At 46.2% G+C, this 13,625-nt stretch overlaps 1 protein-coding gene across 9 annotated transcripts in view; it reads left to right on the forward strand.

The window, feature by feature from the left end:
- Positions 1-6,977: 6,977 nt before the first annotated feature.
- SHLD1 (shieldin complex subunit 1) overlaps positions 6,978-13,625 on the forward strand; it is a 74,009-nt gene continuing 67,361 nt past the window's right edge. The window contains exons 1-2 of one of the 9 annotated variants that reach the window (XM_039528587.1): positions 6,978-6,993; positions 12,142-12,182. The gene's annotated coding sequence lies outside the window, so the exon portion shown is untranslated. Of the gene's footprint in view, positions 6,994-9,046; positions 9,144-9,201; positions 9,244-9,432; positions 9,455-12,141; positions 12,183-13,625 lie in introns of those variants that run through there. The other 8 variants (XM_039528584.1, XM_039528591.1, XM_039528586.1 and 5 more) reach the window with 8 other exon arrangements.

Genomic DNA, 13,625 nt, shown 5'->3' on the forward strand with positions numbered 1-13,625 from the left:
CTGGGAGAAGATATCAGAAGATATCCACGTCCAGAGTGGTCTGTCTAACTCCCAGAGAAGTGCAGAACTTGCAAGTTGTGGTGCACTCCCCCACCCCCACCCCAAAGGGAAAATAAGAATAAGCTACGACAGCACCCCCTGCCAACTGGTTGACAGAATGACAATGGCCAAAAAGAAGAATAGGCAGCCTGACGTCTGACTCAGAAGGATGGAAGTGGGAAGTATGTGGGGATAGGATGGGGCTCAGAAGTGGACCCTTACACAAGCCAGCATGCAGACAGGCTGGATTTGTTGATACGGTACATGGTACATGTATTCTGGGCTGAATCCTGCCATCTGCCACGCACATGGCTCCCCTCAGCTTTAATTATTGTTGTGTATATCTAACTTATTTTTTTTATTTCAGCACCAACCCTTCTCCCCCACACTCCCACCAGCCTGATGATTTTGTCTCTGCTAATGGTCTTTGGGTGTTCTTGACACAGCCAATATCTGGCAGCAATGCCACCTTTCAAATGCCACTGCTCTTTTCCCATCTGCTTCCTCCTTCACACCCACACATAGCAACAGGACTGCGTCTTAGCAAGGCTCATATCTCAGCCCAATGATGATGTCAGCTGAACCTCTAAGGCAATCTTCTGTTTGGCCTCACGGGGTGAGGATGTGACCACTTGTGAACCTTGCCTTTTATTATTTGCTGAGATAAGATAATTAGAAATACCAAATGAGATAAGCAGCAGGCCTACTGAATAGATGTTTCTGAAAGCTAAGCAAAGAGCTTTTGAGCCATCAGATGAAAATATCCTGGATACTTAAAAAAGATGAGGTACTGAACTCCTAACCCTGCCACTGACTTCCTGGCCGAGGGGCCCGAGTCATGGACCTGGACGCTGTTGTGCTAGGTGCTGTACAAACACAGAACAAAGACAGTCTCTGATCCAAAGAAAAGAGACAGATGGATACAGACTGAGCAAATGGGAAGTACAAGGAAACAACACCAGTCTGTACGACAGGCAGTGGCTTCAGCACACCAGTGACCTAATTAATTGTCATATTGTATAGGCAACACATCAAAGGAGAATTTTGAGGATGATGGAGGTAACTGCTGTAGATGTTTCTGGAGAGCACCTGCCAAGCAGGAAGGGCAGTCAGGGGATAAAGCACAACAATTGCTTTTCTGAAATGTTAGAGTGGCAATGAGGGTTGGCACCATGGGCCTACTGGAGGCAGGAGTCAACATCACTAGCGAAGGAGAGATGAAAGGTTGGGTGGGGATGGGCGATGAAGGGCCTTGAAAGTGAAGACAAGCAGCTTATGGTTGATATGATAGAGAAGGGGTGACATAGTCAAAACAACAGATTAGGAAAATGATCAATGGATGGGAGCAGGGCAAGAGTGCATTTGTCAAGGCCAGAGAAAAGGATGTTGCGGTAACTGAGATGCAAAATAATTAGAGTCTGGACGAGAGATTTAGCTGAGTGGATGGATAGGAAAGGCCGTATCTTACAGATGTTATGCAGAAAGAATCCCCAAGGCTTAGACATTGGGTAGGTCCTCACATCCAGGCGGAGGTCTGAGTCAAAGTTGAGGCCTGTAACCTGGGCACAGATGACAGCCAAGATGGCGGTGTTGTCTCCAGTGATGGAGAAAGGAGGTAGGGGGAAGGCTTGGGTTGGGGTGTGGAGGAGGAAGATTAAGAACTCTGTTTTAGTCACGTTGAGCTTGATAGGATGGCTAGACATAGACAAGGAGATGTCAGAGACAGGCAGAGATTTTAGTGTGGACGGAAGGTGGCAGGTCTGTAGTCGTGAGGTAGAACTGTGAGTCAGCATAGAGATGGTAGCTGAATTTGTGTTTGCAGATGAGGTTACCCAGAGATAAGGTGCAGAGGAAGAAGAGAAGGGGCCCAAGGACAGAGCCCGGTGGAACCCCGACAGAAAGCTGGAGGGGAGAGGGATGAGGAGGATCCTCTGATGAGCAAGCTGAAGGAGCAATGAGAGAGGTGGGGAAGAACTAGGAGAGAACACAGTCAAGGAAACCAAGAGAGGATAAGAAAAACGTAGCTGACGATGTCAAAGGCTGCTGACAGGTCAAAGAGGAGGAGGGTGGAGTACTGCATCTGAGCTTTGGTTAGGAAGACATCATTAGAGACTTTGTTGAGAGCTGTTTCAATGAAGTGCAAGCCAGACTGGAGAGGCTCTAGGATGGAATTGGAGGAGAGGAACTCCAGTGATTGTAAATAGCATGTCCCACAAAAGGGAGATGGGGCAGTAGCTGGAGGAGTGACTCAAAGGTGGCTGGGATTGAGGACATGGAATTCAGTTAAGTGGGAAAAGCAGAGCTGTCTGTCTTTTCTATTTAGATAGTGAGCTCTCCAGGGCAGGGACTCTCTAATATTGCTCCCTAGTGTTCAAAAAACATAAGCCAGGCCCCTCAAAATCATGAGATTTCAAAAACAAGTGCAGGGTTATTTTTATTTGCCGTCTGGTGCCAGAACCTTTAGTGCTCACATTTTCAAGCTTTTCCTCACAACCATGAGGACTTGAAACACGATTCCAGAACCGAGGGGCGCTGAGAAAACAATATGAAAAGCTTTGCGATAAAATCATGAGACCTGGCAACACTGTCTCACATATAGCACCTCATACAAGGGGATCCTGATCTCAGCTAGGGCCTCTAGTCACTACGGTAATATAAACATACTGGTTCTACCTCTATTCCTGCTACTGCTACTCTGATGGCTCTGAGACACCTGACACTGCAGAAATAAAATCCAGCCTTTAATAAACTGGCATCACCAAAAGACCCAATGGAAATTAAATAATGTTTTGGTTTGTTCAATGAAAAAAGACACTTTCATATGAAAATACCCACCAAGCTTAAACATCCAGTCATTTAAAGCAGAAAGAACAGAAGTAATAAATATTTTACAGCTGGGGAAAATAAATCCAGCTCGGAGTGGCTTTCAGTGGCTATGAGTTTTCCCAGCAGCTGGCTGTCCCATTTTTTGCAATGTATAATTATACTTACTAACAGGAAGTACTCTTAGACACTCAACAAAGGTACAATTAGAGGTAGCATTTGAAGTGGTAGCTAACCTAATAGAGACCTCCTCAAATAGAGCTCAGTATTATTAAACATTGACCTCAAAATATTAGCCAAGACTCTGAGTCATCAGTAATCACTCCAAGCAAACTCCAGTCAGGTTTTATTTCAGAGAGAACCAGACTGAACTGTGCTAGTCAGCTATTTAATGCTCTGGTGGAAAACAGAGAGTACGACAACCAGGAATATTTTAGTTCTACAAAGAGAATAAATGCTTTCGAAAGAAAACTGTTTCAAATATTCACACTTGGTAGACGCTTTGTAAAATGGATCACATTTTATACATGATCCTGGAGAACTGGGTTTTCAGCTAAACAAATTTCTCAAAAAGGGTCAACTTATAGACAAAATTTTTGATTTTTCAATCCAAAACCCCAATGCCCAAGAACTGAAATTTTTGTATTTGAATAGCCTACCATGATGCCTCAGGGGAGTTGTAATTCCACATCCTCATATACCCATTCTCCTCTATGGGAAGGTAATCCCTAGCTCAAACTGGGGGTCAGGACCCCTCATGGGGTCGCAAGATTATTACATGGGGGGGGGGTCGCAAGTTGTCAGCCTCCACCCCAAACCCCACTTTGCCTCCAGCATTTATAATGGTGTTAAATATATAAAAATGTATTTTTAATTTGTAAGGAGGGGTCACACACAGAGACTTGCTATGTGAAAGGGGTCACCAGTACAAAAGTTTGAGAACCACTGCCTTAGCTGGACGACATCACCCATGCCCATGGCCAGGGGCTGAAATGATGCAACCACCTCCCCTCACCAGGAAGGCAGACTCTGGTGCATCATGGAAGATGTAGTCCAATTGGGGCACCTAGCTCTTCCAGGAGAAGGGGAACATGAAGCACTGAAACTGCAGTGCCCATATCAGTTTTCCAATCAGCTCTCTCCAACCCTTCGTGCTGCTTGGGATTTTAGTGACTAATGTTATTCTCCTTCCCTTTGAACTAGGAAAGGGTAGCCAGATGCAGAATAGCTACAGATGCTTGTCTCCAAAATTTAAAGGAGCTAAATGGAGCTATCATGATGGGAACAGTTCCAAGAAGAGGGTGAACTTACAGGGCAGAGATTCAGAAGTTACACTAGAATGGCCATACTGGGGCAGAACAAAGGTCCATCTAGAGTGACCAGATAGCAGATGTGAAAAATCGAGTCGAGGGTGGGGGGGGGGTAACAGGTGCCTATATAAGAAAAAGGCCCAAATACCAGGAGTGGCCCTATAAAATCGGGACATCTGGTCACCCTAGGTCCATCTAGTCCAGTATCCTGTCTTCCGACAGTGGCCAATGCCAGGTGCCCCAGAGGGAATGAACAGAACAGGAGCTCATCAAGTGATCCATCCCTTGTCGCCCATTCCCATCTTCTGGCAAACAGAGGCTGGGGACACCATCCCTGCCCATCCTGGCTAATAGCCGTTGGTGGACCTATCCTCCAGGAACTTATCTAATTATTTTTTGAAGAACCGGAAGTTACCAGGCAATCGAAAATAAATCTGCAGCTCTAACATAGCACATTTTCTGAGGGCCAGTGGTTTGGGCAGAGGACATGCTCAGGTTTTCAAAACTGGAAGTGAGCATGTTTGAAACAACGGTTTGTTTTTCCTTGATACTATGTCACCGTAAGGAAATGATGATGAGGGAAGGCAATTGCTGATCATAATATCTGCCTTTTCTGTGCTGATTTTTACAATTCCAAGTGAATCTTAGAGGGTCCTTGAATAGAAGTTATTGGGCTTGTGGCATTTACCAGCCTTACTGGATTACTAGTTTAAGGGTTGCTGTTCCTCTAGTTGAACTCAGTGGAGCTAAACTGATTTACACCAGTGGCGGTTCTGGCTCCATAATCTCAACATTTCGAAGAACAGTAATATTAATGATGACAGTGCTTCTCAAAGCCAGTCTGCCCCTGGCAGACCGGGCCAGTTTGTTTACCTGCCGCATCTGCAGGTTCAGCCGATCGCGGCTCCCACTGGCCACGGTTCACTGCTCCAGGCCAATGGGAGCTGCAGGAAGGGCGGCCAGCACATCCCTCGGCCCGCGCCGCTTCCCGCAGCCCCCATTGGCCTGGAGTGGCGAATCGCAGCCAGTGGGAGCCGCGATCGGCCGAACCTGCAGACGCGGCGGATAAACAAACCGGCCTGGCCTGCCAGGGGCTTTCCCTGAACAAGTGGCGGCCCGACTTTGAGAAGCACTGAATTATGACACTATCCAGCAATAGCCAGAAAACAAAGTTATTTCACAATCCCCATACTTGCATCACAGGATCATGCTTTCTCCATAGTGGCCTTCATCAAGCGTGAGTCTTAATTTTTCATTTCCTGTCTTAAGTGTGTATCACCCTCTAGCCCAGTCTGAATATAACTTGTGGGGCCATTTTATCAGCGTGTTGTTTTTAGTGCATTATTAAGACATAGAGGCACAATAAGAACCTACAAATTGCAGCACTTGACCTAATTGTTCTGTGTAACTTTTTTCCTCTTGTGCTGATAATTGTCAGTGCAGTTCGCGAGAAGCAAAGGTAACAGGATCATAGTTCACGCTGACAAGGCAGAGTATAAGAAAAGTGCTACTGCACTGAGAGCGCAAGAGCGTGTTTCACTTTCAGCAGAAAATGAAGAGAAATATGAGAACCTCATTTGGTCTTTCACGTCATCTGGCTACAATGACTGGTAGTAAGTGGGGGTCTGAGACGACCTTGTTTAACAAGCAATAGCACCCTTAAGCCTGTGTGACCTATATGATTACACAGGCTCCTTACGCTTCCAGGGACTTCCCTCCCCATGTTTCTCAGTGAACCCAATTCCATATTCACCATTCCCTCTGATTTCTGTGCCAAGAGGCATACAGCCTGTTACAGCCTCCCCTCCATACATGAGTCCTATCGACATGTCTTTTAGCTTTTACAATCTTTGGGGCAAGGAGTATGGCTTTTTATATTTGTATAGCACTTCGCACAATGGGGCCTGGACCCTGTTGGTTTCTAAGTGCTACTACAATGTAAGTGTTAAATAACGGTTAATAATAATCCACAGCTGGTGCAAGTTACCACGGCTCCTGATTTACACTAGCTGAGGATCCAGTCCTGGTTCCCTGACTAAGCACCAAACCCACTTCTCATAAGGAAGTCACGGATCTGGCTCTACCTCCTCCTCCAGGAGTAGCTGTGGGCTGAGTTCTAACTTCTGAGCAAGCAGGGTTTTTACATTAATGTGCACAGGAGAAAACCCCTAAGCGAATGTAAAAGGGATCTTTGTATTTCCATGTCATGCCTTGTTCTGAATGTCTTTTTAATTAGCATAATCGATAACAGTACTTTCAATCCAACAAAAATATAAAACAGAAATTAGTTTGATATTTGATCATGTACTTTAAGGCCACCTTCCTATCTTCTTTCCTTTCACAGTTTGGGGCATTAGTCAGAGCCCTGCTGCTTCTGGATAGTAAGGTAACAGAGTAGTGCAGAGTGGGTTTTTTTCCCTGCACTTGTGACTGGAGAGAAGGTAGCACCCTTTTTTCTCTGATTGTCACCACAGGAGTGGATTGGTGCACAATGTGGGCCTGATCCTGCAAACACTTACACACGTGAGCAGCTTTACATATGTGAGCACTTGTGCATTAGTGTGAGTACTCATGTGTGGGGCTACCATTTCAGAGTACTTCAGATACTGCAGAATGCAGCTCTCTACTTGTCTAATGAAGCTTCTCTCATGTAACAGATTACATGTCTGTGCCGTGATCTGCTCCGGCTTCCATTTTGTCTCCTGGTGCAACTCAAGGCTCGTGTTAGACTTATAAAGCCTTAAATGGTGTGGATCATGTGGCCTACCTTAGAGATTCCCTCTCTCCTCAGGGGACTCTGCCGAGTTGCCTCCTATCCAATGTAAGTGGGTGAGGGCTGCTGGCTGGGCAATTTCAGTGCAGGGTCCCTTGACTGTGGAGTTCATATGCCCTCTTGATGTTACACAGCCCTGGGTGTTTGTGCTCCTAGGCTTTTGACAAGGGAATTGGTCAAGGTGAGCAGAGGCAACTGAGGAGGTGGAAGTGATTAGTTCTAGGAGGTTGGATGGGTGTGCAAGAGATTTTAAAAAATGATATTGACATTGGATTATGCTGTCAAGTCTGTGTACTATCCAATCCTATCTATATTCTTATAATGCCCTCACGACTAGTATCTGGCCTCTAAATTTTGTTTGTGTGTTCATATTGCACATGGGGTGTGGTTTATCAATGAAATAATGTACATATTTACCCAAGGTAGGCTCTATTCATTGTTTAAGTGTGCAGATGTGCACAGAGGCAGCAAATGGACCATTTGTGTAGCAGAGGGGGATCTCTCCACCCATGTGCTGCTAAGGGGTGTAGCGTGGTCTCTTGCCAGCCCTGAATAAGCTTGAAGACTGGGTAATGGGGGACTTGAAGACTGGGTGATAGAATCTTTACTTAACATGAATCCTGTGGCCAAGAATTTCTGTGGAGAGGTAGTAGCCATTATTCCAGTCCACAGAAAGGCTACATTACAGTCCTGGGGTGTGGGACTGAATTCCAATCCTCTGAGCCCATGGAGATATACACGCAAAGCTTGATCATTTTAGCTTTGTGCCTGGCTAAGGTAGGAGGGAGGGGGGAATTGCACTCTAAATATATAACACCTGCCTACCTACAACAGTTCTGCACAAAGCACCCATGTACTTACTCATGCATAAAAAAATCGACACCAACTGCTAGCAGACCTAGGACTGAATGAAAACATTGCACCAAATACCGTTGTATATACATGTGTATCACAATGCTGCACCAAGTACCTGTGACTTTTCTAGAGTATAGCAGCATTGCACTAAATATCCGTGTTCCCACACATCTATAATAATCCACATTTCAAATCTGCATACCTGTCTTTGTATTTAACATGTGTCATCATCCGCAAACTTAACTGTAAATATGCACAGGAGAAACTATATTTGGTTTTTAAAACATCAGCTGAGAGGAAAGAAGCAGAAACAGAAAAGAAGGGTGTTTTGAAGAGAAAGGAGAGATATAGGAAATATGGGCTTAGGAAGAAGTATGTGATGCAAGAAACTTGGGGTGGGGGGAGAAGATTAGGTCTACATATTGACCTGCATGGGTGTGCCCCTTTGCCCACTTTCAGCCTCACTGACACCAGAAAATAATCAAAACAGTAGGTGCTTGGGTCCCCCCCAATATTCTGACGAACCTGATGCATTTTCCTGCATTCACAAGACTTTAAACATCTCAGAACAAAGATTTGAGACACACAAAACATAAATCTATTTCCCTAGAATGCTGGGGATTTATTTCTGGGGCAACAGCAGGGTCTATGGAGGCACGGGGTCCCCCCACGAAGTTGTCCATGTGGGTTTGGGGTCTGAGAAGAGTTTTAAAATGTGTTTTCTAGAAACTTTACAGCAAACGAAGCTAGAGAATTAGACTTCCAGCATGCCTGAGAAATAATTTGTTTTTGTCTTTGTGTTTGGAGGTTTTTTGAAATGCACTAATCTTCTACATGCAGGAAATTGCTCCAGATTTTCCACAATATTCTGGAGCTAACAGGATCAGTGCATTCACTGCTTTAATTATAAACCATGTCTCCCTGCTAGTCAGAACTCAATGTTCACACAAGGTTTGTGTGTGTTAGTCTCCTGGATGTAAGATGTTGGCAATTATAGCATTTGCAAGTACCATGCTTTTGATTTTAGGATTTGTATTTTCTTTAAACTGGGATTTTTTTAAAGTTTCTTTTCATTTAACTTCCCCCCCTCCTGTTCTCATAGGTGGACAGTTGTTATTTAACTGCGCCTCTTTTGATTAGTTTCTCGGTGTTCTGCACTCGCAGAACCGTTTTGTTTTTACCCACAACAAAAATGGTTTCCAACCATCCGCTGGTAACACATTTATCATTAGCAAACCTGAGCCCCCAACTACTTCCTGTTCGGCTTTCATGCCCTCAAGAAAGATGGCTCATGCACTTCCAGTTCAGGAGCTGCAGCTCCCAGTTTTTTCTGCTTCAGCTGTGTGAGTATAACAACGACAAGCTAATCAGGGTTTGCTCCCTTTCCCCTTGCAGGCTGTCTCTATGGGGTGGTGTCTGAGGATTACATGCTGCTTTAATGGGGTCAGCTGGGGTGGGGTGCTGCATGGGGGTGCCAGTGGATTTGGGGTGTGGGGGGTTATGTGAAGGTTTGGGAAACAAGGTGGGGGAGGTAATATATTTTATTGGACTGGCTTCTGTTGGTGAGACAGACAAGCTTTGGCGCTTATAGAGACAGAGCTCTTCTTCAGGTCTGGGAAAGGGACTCCCTCCCGGCCTCACAGCGAAACGCAAGGTGGAGCAGATTGCAGATTGTAAGGGGCCATGCAGAACAGAGTGGCCCGTTAACATCTCTCCACTCAGCTTTGTCCTGTTTGGGGGGCGGGGGGGAGGCAAGGAGTTGGGGAATCTGAGGGTGCTAGTGAGTGGCCAGCTGCTGCAGCAGGGTGTTAGCTAGAGGCTGGGGGATGTCATTGTGTGGTTGGGGACGGGAGGTTGGGGACGGGGGGTGTCCGTGTGTGTTTGGGGACAGGTCTGGTAGAGCAGCACTGGGGCACGCCGGAGGAATGGGTGGCTAAAGGGGGAAGGGTTCCCCTGCCCGTGGGGAGCTGTTAGCGAGTCCTTTTCAGGGAGCATGTGGGAGCAGCTGGCAGTTAGTGGGGTCTGGGTGCTGTTCACCTGCCCTCTGACAACCCATCGGCCCTGCTGCCCCCAGACTGTCACAGCTGCTTCTTGCAGCCAGGAGGCGGACAGACCTCTCCTAAGGCCTCGCCCCCAGCCAGCACGCAGTCACACCAAGTAGTGTTGGGGGCCCCGATCCTGCGAGCCTGTCTGCATGCATAGACCAGTGCAGGCGCAGGGTCCTCGCTACCTGCTTTCAGGATTGGGGCCGTGGCGACTTGTCCCATGCAAAACCATGCTCTTGAGTGTCCCTAGAGCCTCTGCTTGCCAGAAGCTGGGAATGGGCGACAGGGGATGGATCACTTGATGATTACCTGTTCTGTTCCTTCCCTCTGGGACAGCTGGCATTGGCCACTCTCGGAAGACAGGATACTGGGCTAGATGGACCTTTGGTCTGACCCCCTATGGCCATTCTTATCCCTGCTCCACCCTGGCTGTGCCAGAAAGCCAGGCTTTGTAAATAACAGTGTGGGGCTGGCCCCACAGTGGAGCCCTACAGGGCTTTGTACCATCAGTGGGGGCTGCGTATCCCTGCTTGGAACCAATGGCTTGATATGAAGGCCTTTTTGCTCACTTTTGATGTCCCTTGTTGCCTTTCCCTGGGAGCTCTTCTCTGTGTTGCTTTTATTATAAGCAGGCTGAAAATTAACATTAAAAAACAAAGCTGGGGAAAGCATCTGTCAAAATACAGCCGCTGGCTTACACGCAGCGCTGGAGGACTGATAAATAATGGAGCTGGGCCAAACATTTCAACCTTTTCCCCCCACAAAAAACGGACCCGTCTCTCATAAATTTTAGAAAAATGTTTGTTTTACCGGCTCTAATAAATACTAATCGCAGAGACTGATCCTATCATAATATTTACAAGGCATTCCCTTCCAGCTCACTTACCCCTGGGCTAGCCGTAAATTATGTTAATGATTAAAGGGGTGGGTCTTTAATTTGGCTTGCTTGTTTCAGTGGGGGGCAGGGAGATGCTCTGAATCCGAGTGTGCGTGAGTGTAGAAAGGGCAGGGGTAAGCACTGCTGGGACAGTCAGACCTCTGAGGATGGGAGGATCTACAGTAGGGGTGTCAAACACACCTGAGATAGCGGGCCTGATCTGATACTCTGCCGCTTGTGCAGGCCACACTCAGCAAAAGTTATTAAAATAGAAATAGCCAAAGATAAGCCATGTTGGTAATGACCTACATTTATTTTACACTTCTCCAGAGCCTCTTAAATGCTTCCATGTGGTTCAACACCTGTACACAAGGTTTTGTTGGATTGTTGCACCGGAGTCTGGATTGTGGACTAACTCCCCCACGTGGACCCTGCTGCTGCATGCTAAATGTTCTTTAGTGTGTGTTGATGTCGCCCTGTTTTTAATCAGGACTTCATCAGTGCACACTAGCAGGGTCTACGCAGGGTTGTTAGAGCACAGCACACTGATGTGCTCTACAAATCACACCCTGGTAGCGTGGACTCTGGGATTGTGAAGACAAACCTGAATATTCATGGGAAGTCCACAGTCTGGATGGAACTGTTCCGCAGGCTAGATCTAGCCCACGGGTGTTACATTTGACCCCTCTGATTCTGTTAACAGCAGTGCATCTCCATTGAGATGAGGGGAATTATACGAGGTTAAGTAGAATAACTAAATGGGGGAAACAGACTCTGGAAGGCCAATGAGTTTTATATCCGTCAACACCAGCTGTTTGTGGACCTTGCAGTGTGTAAACACATTACACCAAATACATTTGAATAGATGTGTATGTTACAGAGCTGTACCACATGCCTGTGAATTTTGCTCTTTAGGGCAGGGACTGCCTTTGTGTTCTGTGTTTACATTGCCTAGCACAGCAGGGTCCTGGTCCCCAGCTAAGACTCATAGGCCCTACAATAATATAAATAATAATATACTGAGCTATGACAACACTGCATCTGATATCAGTGTTCATACACATCTGTGATAATCCACACTTAAAAGATGGGAATGCAGATTTTTAACATTTGTCATTATCTGCATACTTAATATCCATCACAATACAGTTTTTTTAAATCAGCTGAGAGTAGAAAGGCAGAAACATACAAGGAGAGTGTCTTGGGGAGAGAGAGGCAGAAATATGATAGTCTTAGGCCCCAGTCTTGCATCGATGTGCCCACTCTCAGCTCTACTGAAGTTATAACAGTTTTATAACACTTTCTGTATTAACCTCTGTATTCACATGCTCATAATGTTCTGGAATATTCCTGTTTGGTATTGGGAGTTTTCCATGCTTAGCTTTTGTCTGAAGGTGGACTTCTTTCTGTCTTCCTTAGTTTGAGCAAAATCCTGGCAGTGATTTCAGAGTTATGAGGAGGTAAAAATGATTTTTATTTTTTTACTATGGGAAAAATGTACGATTCTCCTATTTCCTTCTATTTTGTGGGAATAACAGAAAAACAGCTGAACTTTGAAACATCCAACTTGGGGCCTTTGCATCCTGCAGCGTGCTCAGCACCTCCCGGCTCTGCCCTCACTTCAGGTCAAGTTGTGGAAGTGCAAAGCCCCATAGAAACTGCTCTCAAAGTCTTGACCAATCTCTTCCTGGCTAAATCTCAGGTCTGTCCCAGACCACCTCCTCCCTTGCGCTTTCCTCTGCCTTTGACAAAGTTGATCGTTCCTGTGTCCTCGAATCCCACCTGTCCCTGGTTTCATGGAGCTTCTGGGTCTCTTCCTGCCTCTCTGGCCACCCTTTCCATGGCTCTTTTGGCAACTCTTTCTTCTCTCAGCTCCCATGTGCTGTCAGAATCCCTTCAGGGCAGTGCTTATGGCCCTGGCAGTGGTGTTCTTGGGTGACCTCCTCCACTTGCATGGGTTTAACGACCACTTCAGTGCTAATGACACTCACATATAAAACTTCTCTGCTCTGAATTGAGCGCTGAGGGTTCACCTTGTGTCTCTCACGGTTTCGTTTTGGACCGCTCACCCTCATCTCATAACCAAGCTCCTACTCTCTTCCAAGCTCTCTCCTCTATCTCTGTATCATGGCTTCTAACTCCACCAGACCTATAACCTGGGGGCCACCTTCAACTTGTCCTTCTCCTCTCCCACCCAGGTTGTCTCCAAATCCTGGAGCTTTTCTGTCCATAACATTTCAAACAACTCTTCACCAGGGGTGAAATCACTGGTCTCTAATCATCCTACTTCATTGCTCCAGTCTCCCCCTCATCAGATCTTTTTGATACCAACTTCAGCCCCCTCCAGTCCATCTTGAATGCCCCAGCCTAGGCCTTGATTTTTTAGGAGTTCTGAGCACCCACATCTCCAATTGACGTCAACGGGAGCTGCAGATGCTCAGGACTAAGTTGTCTCAAATTGAGATGCTGCCAGTAAGTGGCCAATCCTTAAAATATGGTTGTCAGTGACTTGCCTAAAAATCACACAGTGAAGTTATTGGCTGGGTGGAAAATAGAACCCAGGTCTCCTGAGCCTGGTGCCAGCTCTGAATGCGAGATCATATTCTCTTCCTAGAATATATTTCCTGGAAAGCCTTGGTACAGCAGAGACAGGTGTTATAACACTCTGCTGGCTTCAGAATGGCAGCAACAGAGCATACTGGATAGGTGTGAATGAATGGCTGTTTCCCCAGCACGTGTGGGCATGAGCCAAGCACGGAGGCTGTTTGATTTTTAGTTTTCTGCTTCAAAGTTTTGAATAAATGAGAGCTCACATGGCATCAACATACCAGTACAAGTATGGAGGGTGTTAACTTCTCAGTGAGGCCGGCATCACTGTAAAAAGATTGAAGGAAATTATTTCA

Source organism: Mauremys reevesii, linkage group 3, assembly GCF_016161935.1.
Source record: "Mauremys reevesii isolate NIE-2019 linkage group 3, ASM1616193v1, whole genome shotgun sequence".
In the NCBI taxonomy this organism is placed as follows: Eukaryota; Metazoa; Chordata; order Testudines; family Geoemydidae; genus Mauremys; species Mauremys reevesii.